Source organism: Theropithecus gelada, chromosome 4 (assembly GCF_003255815.1).
Source record: "Theropithecus gelada isolate Dixy chromosome 4, Tgel_1.0, whole genome shotgun sequence".
Classification (NCBI taxonomy): domain Eukaryota; kingdom Metazoa; phylum Chordata; class Mammalia; order Primates; family Cercopithecidae; genus Theropithecus; species Theropithecus gelada.
In genome coordinates this window covers 12,630,735-12,643,075 of record NC_037671.1, presented here as the reverse complement: position 1 = coordinate 12,643,075, position 12,341 = coordinate 12,630,735, and positions in this window count along the sequence as shown.

The window sequence follows — 12,341 nt, the reverse complement described above, 5'->3', positions numbered from 1 at the left end:
ACTTCTGTCTTGTTGGTGTCTCATTTTCTGTGTCCGTTCCAAAACCACAGTTCCCAGTAATTCAGTGAACTAGTACAAAAATTACGCATAGCAGACTGTAAAGTCAAAAAATGAAAGAGAAGAAGAATGGAAGATAAAGATTAGAAGTTCTTCCTAGAACCTGGGGAGAAAACTGAAATGACTATGAGAAAATGTTCTGGAATGAATAGGTAAACTAAATTTATAGGTAAAACTGAGTCATCAAATATCAGAAAATTAATGAAAAATGCTAATACCCAACTTGTGTTTAGGTTACATCTTAGATTACCCAATTACCCAGATTACTTAATTTAACATTTTTAGGACATTATAGATACAATTTTATGTCCTAATTTTTTTCATTTGACATTTAGTCAAGAGCATTTCTCATATTATTTTAAAATATTCAAAATCATAATTTTCAGGCTATACAGTATTCCAGTGTATAAAAGCATCATAATTTAGCAATATCATTATGTAGCTTTAATTTTTGTTAAAATGGTAAACACATAATGATACACAATTTTTTAAATTCTGAAAATATTCAGAATAACTCCACGCTCAGTTAAATATTTGCATGAGAGCCACATAAACATTTTCTAATGTATTCAAAGTTTGAGAAAAGACACCATTCAAAAATGTTACCTTCCACCAAAAAGAAAACATAGTCAAATATATTACTTAATAATTAATCAAAATTAAGAATTGGGAGTTGCAGCCACCTAGTTGTGGATCCTATTTGTATAATCTTTGATTATTAAAGTGGTTTTTAGATTTAAAAAAAAATTATAGGAGGTAGCATATAATGTAAATAATATTGATAAATCAATAATGAACTGATTCTAAAAAATTCACAATTCCATTATCCAAAACTGAGAAGTAGATAAGTGGTACAGAGAGAAATAAAACTACCTCTTACATGGCGAGCATTCATAATTGTTGATTAGAATGTAAACTGGTAAAATCCTTCTGGAAAGTCATTTGAAAATTATTATTTTATGAATGATCATATACCTTGAGCTAGGAATTTAACTTTAATGAATATATTTGAAGAAAAAATCAGAAATGCAGACAAAAAAATTAATTCAAAAGATGCTTATTCTAGAAAACATTGTGTAAAAGGAAAGAAAAAAATATATGCTGAAAACTTGTTTAATTGTGATGAATTTATATGTTAGAGTATTTTATATTCTTGATAATTATTGTTGAGCTCTTTTAAATAATATCAAACATGCCCTTATTTGAATGTTAAATGAAAATATCAGGATGTAAAGCTGTCGATATGCCATGCTCCATGCAATTTCAAAGATATCCATAAAATCGTCACAGTTGTTATATCTGCCTTTGATATAAAAGTATAGGAAATTTATGTCATCTTCTTTTTGCTTTTCTAAATTCCCTACTTTATAATGATGAGTACCTATTAGTTTTATATTCCTTTTTAAGGGTTTTTTTATTGTTGGTATTCACTTCAGTAACTTGAATCCACTGATGTCAGCAGTATATAGCCAGAAAGTTACAAGTAAACACAAATTATACATCAAATTTCTGTTCGCAAAGGTCACATATGCAGGTACATGAATTAGAAGTGTGCATCTAGGATTATGTCCAAACTGTTTTTAAAATGCAGAAATGTAAAATTGCATCTTGAAAATATGAAGAAATGGTCTACACACTTCAAAAATCAAATGTTGCTTATACCAAAGATGTATAACAGTTACGGGATTCAAGTGACAAGCAATAAGATCTCAAAAATTAATACTGGTCAAAGAGAAAAGGAATATTTTTACATTTCACTGAAAATACATTGACTACTAGAATGTGAAATCTAGCAGGAACTCAGAGAAAAAATTACAAAATCTCAAGCCAATTACTTAATATTTCTTGTTTTACCTAAACAGCATGATATTAACAGAAAACTGCACCTGCATTTGAATTGCCAATCTCACGTTAATGAAGTTCTCCAAAACTGAAATGCAACCATAACAGGTTCAAACTCCAAATGAAAGTCTGCAAGGCTCAGATTGAAACATGGAATGTTTCAGATGAAAGTAATAAAAAGACTATTGGTTTTGTTTTGTATTGAATGGAATAAAATGTTGACATTTCTTTGAAACTTGGAACTACTAAATTTCATTTTTCCAAATGGTTCTACTTTGTTTTCTTAGTGTTGCAAGTTGTCTTAAGTAGCTTAGGAAGTCAGTCTCTGCAAAGTACTTCTGTCTGTTGCTATTCTGATAAAATCAAAAGTATTCATTAACTTAACCATATGTGTAAATTTTTTTTTGCTATAACACTTAACACATGAACAGACATCTATTATTTCTCCACTAAAACAAAAGAGTACAATAGTTTTCTTCTATCAGTATTGTATTTAAAAAAGGTTAACATTAAAAACAACCATTATTTTCTTTGAAATCATTACATCTTCTTGCACATCTTAAGTTTCCTTCTGTCTGCGTTCTTCTGCCAATTTATTCAGAAATTTCTTAAAAAGACTTATAAAATTGCTAACCAAAAGGAAAAAGTTTCAGGCACAATTTAAAATCTTTTTTTAAGCCACCATCTTGTATCATTCAGTAGCATCAGTTCTGCAGAAAGAATATGAAACAGACAAAACAAGCAATTCCTAGTACTATGGTCACAAATAGATGTTTGAGCCATGGCAATCTGTTTGCTATGTATAGCTTTATTATCTGTCTTCGGGCAGGGAGGAAAGAAAATCATGGCGAGGATCAGTTTTGTAAGAATGTATTGGCCAACATGCTCATAAGGTGTCTCTTAATCCATTCTGATGATTCTCTTTCAAGATTTGGTGAAACATGTGCCCTTGCTCAACTTTGTGACAGAACCTAGTCACACTCGGTTTCTCCCAATGAGATTTTGTTGGTTATTCTCTTGCCCACATTTTCTTCTTCCCAATTAGAAATGCAGTTTGGTTTCCTTTGTCAACCGCCAACAGCAGCAGTTGCGGTTTATGCCTTGATTAGGTCCTAAAATACAGCTAAGCTGCTGTGACTGTCCCTGCTGTACATTTGGCAGGAGTGGAGTCACCATGTGGTGTGCCAAGTGACACATGCCGCCATCTATATTTCGTTCCTGGTTTCCTGGCTGGTCCCTTGGCTTCTTCTCAGGCAAGCTGTTGGACAAGCTCTCATTTCACGCTCCAGCCTGTCACCAGGTCAGTCTATGACTCATCTGTCCTTTTGCTTTACATACGTGGTTATTTTTAATTTCTTGATATGAAAAGGATATTTCTGTTAATTTTTCTGTTAAATATATTATAATTTATGAAATAAATACGTTCTACCCTATCCAGAGGGTTGGTCTTTCTAAGTTGCCTTGAAACCCTTGACTTTTTGCATTTTCCTGATATTCTCTTTCTGGGATTCTTCTAATTGTTTCAGTCACATCTAAAACTTAAAAATTGTGACCAGCATGTTTATTTTTGTCTTTAGAAGAAAATGAATCAATAAGTTTGTTTTTAAAAAATGTTAACAAGTAATGCAATTCTTTAAAGCTTCGGTTTTCTTTTAAAGTTTATATGATACTTTTAATTATTATAAGATCCACAGTAAAGACTGATAGAACCTAAGTACAGGTAATTAACGAATCTTGATCAAAAGGTCGTTAACTTCAAACTCTTGGCATTCTGCACAGGAACGTTGTCACAATCCAATCAGGGATAGAGAAGCTGATACATGCTACATGTATATTAGTTCCAGTCTATACTTTTTAAATATGCATTAACAAAGAAATTTTGAATTTGTAAATCAAATTGTCTCTACTGCCATCGAGACAAGTTAAAAGCCAATCTCTTTTAATGTGTATATCTTTCTTTTTAATAGCTATAGTTTTCATTTCTTTATCTCCATCCTATGCCTATGTAGCCTTGGACTAAACTACAAACCCCTTTAAAGGGAATCTTGGGCATCTTTTAAAATATAGCAAAGAGCCTCACAGTGATCAACACAGCATAATAACTTTGAGTTAAGTAATGAAGATCTTATTTCATTATTTAAAAATATATTTGCCTCTTTAAAATGGGTAAAATAATCTTTACCAGCTTTATAAGATATAATCTATGTACCATAATGTTCATCTACTTAATATGCCCAAGGCAGTGGTTTTTATCATGTTTATAAAATTCTGCAACCATCACCATAATTTTTAGAATGTTTTTATCACCCCACATATCATGAAGGAAATAGAAACTTTAATTTAAAAATAAAATTCAGAGACTTTGAGATTGCCAAACATATGTTTTTGGACTACAATTTAAGAAGCAATGTTCCAGGTTTTTACAGGAGTAGAGGACAGACCTGCATTGATTATAAAGAGCTCAACACAATACAAAAACCCCTCTCACATTCTCAAATATTTGCTTTTCCCCAAACATACTTTTCTATCTCTAGGCCTTTGAAGTCATCTTCATTTTATGAAATCCCACTTTCTAAAACATTGTCTCATCAAAATCCTCTGTATTCGAAGGCCAGGTTGGCTGTCAGCTCCCCTATAAAGCTTTCTGGGGTCTGCCTGATGAATGACAGAAACCAGCCTCTTCATCTCTGTGTATTCAGAGGAATTAAGAACTTTCTATTGACCATATTCTGATTGTATTTCATATTTTTCACTGGATGTCATTTCTTTCCTTCCTCATTGGAAGCTCCTTAATTTTCTTGTTTCGTCTGTTTATTGAGGATATCTGATTCCCTCCCAGTGCTAGGTTAGGTACTCTCTCTCCTACATTAAACATTCAAGTAATGTTGACTTTAACTGAATACACTAGGGCTGAGGTCTTCCTCCTGAGGAAGTCATTTCTGGTTCTGCTCTTGATTTCCTGGTGGCCCAAGGCTTAATAAGCAGAAAGGAATCACCTGTAAGTTCCCATGATGACTCAGGTAGATCCCACAAAGACAAAAATACTATTGCTCTCTCACATCTGTGAAGAAATCAGGTTACTTCATAGGATATTTGGTTCACTTGGAATTTATGAAGAACGCTTTATGTACACATGATCTATATTCTTTTGTTAAGCCTGAAGAATCCAGTCTTCTTCCTCTGCCACTGCCCCCTCCACCACCTAGAATAAACTTGAAGGGGTCCTAGGGTAAGAGAGCCTAGAAGGCTTTAACCCCAAAGTTCAATAACGAATGCCAAATAAACAAAAAGTGACTGGGAGATCGTTTTCCTCTTGAGCTTCATGATAGTTCTTCTGCTGTTCTACTGCTGTTCTACATACCACACAGTCACGTAAAATGAAATGACACTGAAGATCATCAGGATGGAGAGAGAATGGATTCTGTTATGATAATTATACTTTTCCAGTCTCTCATTTTACTTGTCATACCTTCAGGTTCAGAGGAAACATCTATGTTTTTACTTAAAATATCAACATTTTATGTTAGTCCTTTTTTTCCCCTCTTGTTAAAAAAATAGAAGAATTTCAATCTTGTGACAAACGCATTAATTATGTACAGGGTGGATCTAATGAACAGTTTTACTATCATCCTGTTAATTACCATACCTGGAAGAGGGTTATTTTCTGCAATACTTAAAGAGACAAACTGTTTTTTACCAGGGTCTATGGAAAGTCATGAAAAAAACTGCACATTATTGAAAATTTTGCTACAGTTCATGAAGAGCTTCGTTGTTATAATAAGCTAATAATAGTTGATTACCCTGAAGATGGTTTGACAACACTGCTGGACAAATGCTGCATCTCTATTTGCCTTCCATTTTTCTCAACTCCCACAAGATCATTTGTGTCCAGGAAGCAAAGTGATGAAAATGTATCAAAGGAGGGTCTATCGACCAAGGGACTGACAGAAATAGAGAAGCGCACACTCAGGTTTCTGGCCTATTTGCAATGCCAAATATTTTTAATTCCTGGAGGCAGAACACACTGCATATGCTACTTCAAATCCAGTAGACTTGATTAGCTTTAAAATTTAATGCATTTACCTATTGGACAAGAACAATTAATGTCAAGTCTAAGTTCTACAAATAAAATGTGACTTTTAGTTTACCAAGGAGTAACATTTTAGTACCATGTATTTCTTGTGTTTGTTTTGTTTTGGTGTAGGGAATTCTACATCCAGTATAGTATCTATTTCACGTATTGGAGTCACAGAGAAGGCAATTATCTTTTCTCTCTTGTGATATAACATTAGGGAACAGTTAAAATGCTATACTGCAACTTTGTTACTAAACCAAGTCACCTAGTAACTTAAGTAGTGGTTATCCATCCTGCTTTCCTCCCTTCTTTGCTCCCGGCCACCTCATCCTTCTTGCCTTTCTCTATTCTTGAGTAATTCTATGTGTAACACTTACTTATTGTTGTGCAGAAATCAAAGATTTAATACATAATACTCATGCTCAAGAACTTTGTGAGCCACTCTATAATGGTGTTGGCACCCCCTTTTCTCCTCTGCTTTTACTACTTTCCATTTTCAGTATTCGGCAAAATTGCCTCTAGTAAATTTTTAAAGGAATATAATGAGGCAGCATGATGACAGTAGATTAAAAACTAAATTGAAGCACTTTTTATTGATTGTGTATTCTAGTTTCCAAACTTAGCCAATTCTGATGTTTTAAAACGTACAACGTAATGGTGGAGTAAGGTCCTGTGTTTAGCCGTGTTGCCCTAAGACTGATCGTTACGAATTCATTGGCTTAATAAATGAAGATCTATGCAGTGTAAATAGACAAGATGGTTTCCATTAGTAGATACAAGAAAAGGGGAATACATATAGTTTTCACATGTAAAAGCACAGAAACATTCATCGAATAATTCTTTATATCATTATCCTCTGTCGTTTCTGAGAAAAGTTTCCCCAGCTCCAGCTACGTTTATGATTACTTCCTAATGAGTGATGAAGCACAGAAAGTTAGCTGTTAGATAGTTGTCGTGGAAAGAAATTTTTACATCTGTCTTGATTTTTTGGTGCAGAATTATTTTATATTGTAGGAGTGTTATACAAATGTATGGATGAAATCATTGCTGACCATTTTAGAGTGCTGAAAAATGATCATAAACAAATGAAGCCTCTCTAAAGAAGGCTGTTTTTTGCACTGGCTCTTATTTTTTACATTTTAAAACTAAAAGATTTTACTTCTATCATATCTAACAAGCAGTTATTTCAATATCTCTTGGAAATATCATCAATTTGTAGATTTTAACTTAGAACACTGAAACAAATTTTACTTTGTGTTAATATCACACATTAGTCTTCAAAATGTTGTCACATTATTTTATTTGTTCCTTAAGAAACCTTGAGGTAAAGCAGGTCAGGAATTTCACAAGTGGGGGAAATTAGTGAGTGTCGGAGAAGTGACCAGCCCATCTCAAGAAAGTGTCCCAGTCAGGACTAAATTCTAGGACGTTTTGCCAGCCATGATCTTTACACATCAGGACGTTTCAGGAAACAGATGGAAACCTCCTGAATGAGAAGCTTTTTGCCTTTACTTGCATGGTTGTTAGGAAGTACTATTTAAATAGGTTACATGATATTTTGCACTCAGTTTGAAATCTAGAAATGATGAATGATAAAATGGACTATGCTAGGTGTCCAACCCAGAAATCTCAGTTTGTCTGTCCACGCAGCAAGAGTCAAACTTCAGGGAGTGAGTGTTTTAGTTCTTAAATTCTGTATCAACTTGGAACTGTAATATTGATCCAATGCCCTGCCCATGAGTGAGTCCTGCTCCTGTGGGAGGATCTGGTAAAGAAATACTCAGAGGACCTTGATGAAGTCCCACAGGTGAGAGACTTTTCCAGATCATTGAAGACCACTTTAAAAGCCAGAGTAACATATTTTATCTCAATCCTGTCATATATGTGTCTCAACGTATTGAAGTAAATAAATTTAAAGTTATCTTCCTGAAATAAGAAATCCATAGAAAGTAGACTAAAAACATGTTCTTTTGTTCACAAAGAGCCAAAATTATAGGCGACTGAAGACTAAAAAACTGGCCTGTTTTGTGCAAAGAAATAAAATCCAATCAAAGCAGCTATGTGGCTTTACCATTGTCACCCAGAGGGAGCCCATGTCTAACTGAAAGTTAAGACATATCACAAAATGAACTTGTGAATCTTGTGAGTAGAACTTTGGATACTTTCCCTTTGCCTCTGCTTTCAGCATGCCCTTGTACCCTTCTGTTGATTAGGAAGATGTGTGGCATAAAAAACTAGTTTGTTGGCTTGCAAGGCCCAAGAAAGAAATGCACTAAAATGCATGAGTTCACTCAGTACATCTGTTTTCAGCCCATTTACCTTTAGAAGAAGATTCTTTAATTAACTGGTAGTGTCAAAAGAGGCTTAAGAAATTTTGCTCTCTTTCTACCAATCCTCCTTAGCCTCTCACCTCCAGACACCCAAAATAAACATGTAACCTAAATTAAAACTGTTTGCAGATTTAAACGAGGTACCTTAGCCCACTTCCAAGCAGGATAACACCCTCAATTCCCTCCTATGTATGTACAAAATGTGGAATTGCCACTCCCTAAATAGTCCCTGGATTCGGTGTCACTGTAGGGTTTCCAGCATATTTGCAGATATCGCATGGTTGTTTTGCTATAGCTAAGTGGTTTCCCGGCCAAAGTTCTTTGAGCTTCTTTCTCCTGAATCTTATTTCCCCCAGTATTTTCTTTCCATGCCATATAACTAATATATATGTAGATACACACATACACATATAGACTCACGGAGATATAGAGATTGATTCCTGCTTTTCTCTTCCTCTTTTTCTTCTGTTTCCTTAATTCCACTAGATATAAATCATTGCTTAAGCTACAGGTTTGAAGACCTGGGAGCTTAAAACCCCTGCCAGTAAGCACAGGTTTATAGACTTGTTATTTTCATTATTGCTTTATAAACGACAGTGTTTGAAGCAGAGCGTAGGTTAAGTAAAACTATGCTGAGGATTTCAACTGTTTGCATGTTTGGAAGTAATTGTCTTGAGAAGCACAGTAGATTTTGTGGTGTGAAGCAGCCAGATTTGAAACATATTAACACTGCTTTCCAGATTCAGTTTTAGTTTAAGAAAGTAAGCTGCTTGGGAAGCATAGATGACGCTTTTTAGAGATTGCACATGATTAGCTTTTGAACAGTTAGGTTGAAAACCTGACACAGTCTGTTCAACAGGATTGATCCATTGGAGGGGCAAGGAAGTGAGCAGTCTTAGTTTAGTGTTTATTTTTAAAAAAATATTATATTGGCTTTCTCACTTATTTATCATGAAATACATGAATGATGCATTTCTTTTAAGAGAGTACTGAATGGCAATGTTCTCTTAAAGGAAGAAGAAAAATTACTTGATTTCAGATTGCTGTGATCAACCATTTCATTTTCCCTATTACTATTTCATCTCTTCCATTTTAAACAAACACTAGGGACCCTCCTTTGGATATCTTTAAGGAATTTAGTATCAATGAATATAACTATGGATACTGCAGTAAACATTATTATAAGATACAGCTAAGGCATGGTATATTACTTTCTTTTTTGAAGTTTGGCTTTTAACATGGAATACTTTTTATCCTCCCATTAAAGAACATCTTCTCCAGCTAAAGGTATGAAAGTGCTTTTCTAGTTCTTGATAGATGCAACTGCTACTGAGAGGTGAAACCAACTGGACTCCCTGGGTTGAGTGGGGACTTGGAGAACTTTTCTTACAAGGGGATTGTAAAATGCACCAATCAGCACTCTGTAGCTAGCAGGAGGATTGTTAAAATGCGTCAATCACCACTCCGTAATAATGCACCAATCAGCGCTCTGGAGCTAGCAAAAGGATTACAAAATGTACCAATCAGCGCTCTGTAAAACGCACCAATTAACAGGATCCTAAAAGTAGCCAATCACAGAGAGGATTGACAAAAGGGCACTCTGATAGGTCAGAAACGGAACACGGGAGAGGACAAACAAGGGAATAAAAGCTAGCCACCCCAGCCAGCCGCCCGGCAACCCACTCCGGTCGCTTTTCACGCTGTGGAAGCTTTGTTCTTTCACTCTTCACAATAAACCTTGCTGCTGCTCAGTCTTTGGGTCTGTGCCATCTTTTAGAGGTGTAACACTCACCACGAAGGTCTGTGGCTCCATTCTTGAAGTCAGTGAGATCATGAACCCACCAGAAGGAACCAACTCCGGACACACTGCTACTTCTACTGCTATTGTAAATAACTTAGTAAAGCACCTTCACATATGTGATTTCAATGAATTGCCACAACTCTAAGAGAAACATTTTATTTTGCTATTTCGTAGTTAAATGAAGGCTTAAAGGAAGCTCCAGGACTTGGATTACGTTACTTGTAAGAGGTCAAGCCTAGACTGAAACTGGTCTTTTGACTTAAGCTTCCTTGTTCTATATCTTTCCATTACAGCCATTTGAATCTGATAACTCATGATACAACATTTAGGTATAGTTCCCAAAAGAAATGAGGACAAAACTCAGTACTTTGTAAAATATGATAACTTAAACTAGTCAATTACATTAAAAATAATAGTTTTTAAAAATCTAGATTACAATCTACCTTTAAAAAACATTGACTCAGCTGGGCATGGTGGTGGGCATCTGTAATCCCAGCTACTTGGGAGGCTGAGGCGGGGGAATTGCTTGAATACAGGAAGTGGAGGTTGCAATGAGCTGAGATCATGCCACTGCACTCCAGCCTAGACAACAGAGTGAGACTCAGTGTCAATAATAATAAATAAACAAAAGATAAATGTACTATGTATATACCATGTATATTACCTAGTATGTGATAATTCTTGTGAGAAGACAGCAAATTTTAAGTCACATCCCTAATGTTAAAGAACATAGAGTCTTATTGGAATAGCTAGAAATCATAAACATCTTGAAGAAAAGAAAGCAAATTGAGATAATCATTAACATGATAGTAATTCTGTTTTGTAAGGGTTGAAGCATCAGAGACAACGTTAGGGAGGGGTGGTATGAGAAAAAATATTTCTTAGTCCATACAAAAAACCTGTAAGATTTTACTATTGAAAGACGATCTCCGGATATGGTTGAATCATATGACACGAGAGGCATCTTCTTCAACGTCATTTTCCTTTTTGGGGCTCTCAACTGAGTTACTGCTGCTACTACCAGCTAAATTGCAGGACTGCCTTCCACTTCCAAACTCTAATAGAAGTGTGGAGAAATTCCCCTCTTCTTGAATAGTTCATTGTAGCTCAAGTAGGCCTGAACTTCCAAAAGAATTTGTTAAATACTTAGAACAACACAGAAAGAAGATGAAAATGTAAAAAATTTCAAGCTTGCAAACCACAGTTTATAATCCTCCCATAGCTAATTTACTCAGCGGCAAATCCCTACCCTATTAAACATCACTTTGGAGACACAGCTACCACACCTTTACTTCTAAGACCTCATATAATTTTTAGGAACTTCCTACTTCCTTGCTTTTTAACTCCCAGTTTGCTTTTAAACAAAGGAAACTCTTTACAACCCATAAGACTGAAAATGATCTCCTAGGGTCCTTGATGGTGGCAAACTAGTATCTTTATGGAGTTCATTTTCTGGTCTGAGAGACACATTTTTTTCCTGAGGTGATTCACAAAATGATGGTGACTGACAGGATGAATAATCTAAATTCAGGGGGAATTAAGTTATTTTCTTTCTCGGAACAAAATTATTCCATGACAAGCCTGAGATATAGAAATACCGTGTAACTTATTATGACCTTCCTCCAATAGGAATTATATATTTCATAAAATCAGGAAACGAAGGTGTGGTTATATTGTTGGGTCATAGTAAGGGAACAATTTGAAGAAATGTTAAGGGTTTAATATGCTAACTAAATGATGAAACATTAAAAAGGGAAGATGCTCTTATTTAATGTGACATCAGGAGCCTGTTAGATTTCTTAAAACATAACCTTATTTTGCCAAAACTAAGAAATGTGCCAGCTAATGAACTTTCAATCAGCCGACTTCTTAATTAAAAGAATGTGATGAAAGAGAGGAAGGTGGGGGAGGTGGCTTGAGCCCAGGTCATCCTTCATCCCAAGAGGCATCATGTTGCTTACAACATCAATAAACTTTCTTCTTTAAAGGAATTTAGTCTGCAGGCAGCAAATAAAATTTTATTTTTCCCTCACACATAAAATATATCCCAGACAGACCACCAGCCTGTAGTAAAAAAAAAAAAAAAAAAACAAAAACAAAAACAAAAAACCACCAAAACCAAAAAACAAAAACCTCAGGTTTTATTTGATGTTATAGGTGAGAATATTAAAAGTCCCATGTGGGAACAAAATTATAGGTGTGTCAACTTCCGTTCAGGAAAGTCATTACAGGAATG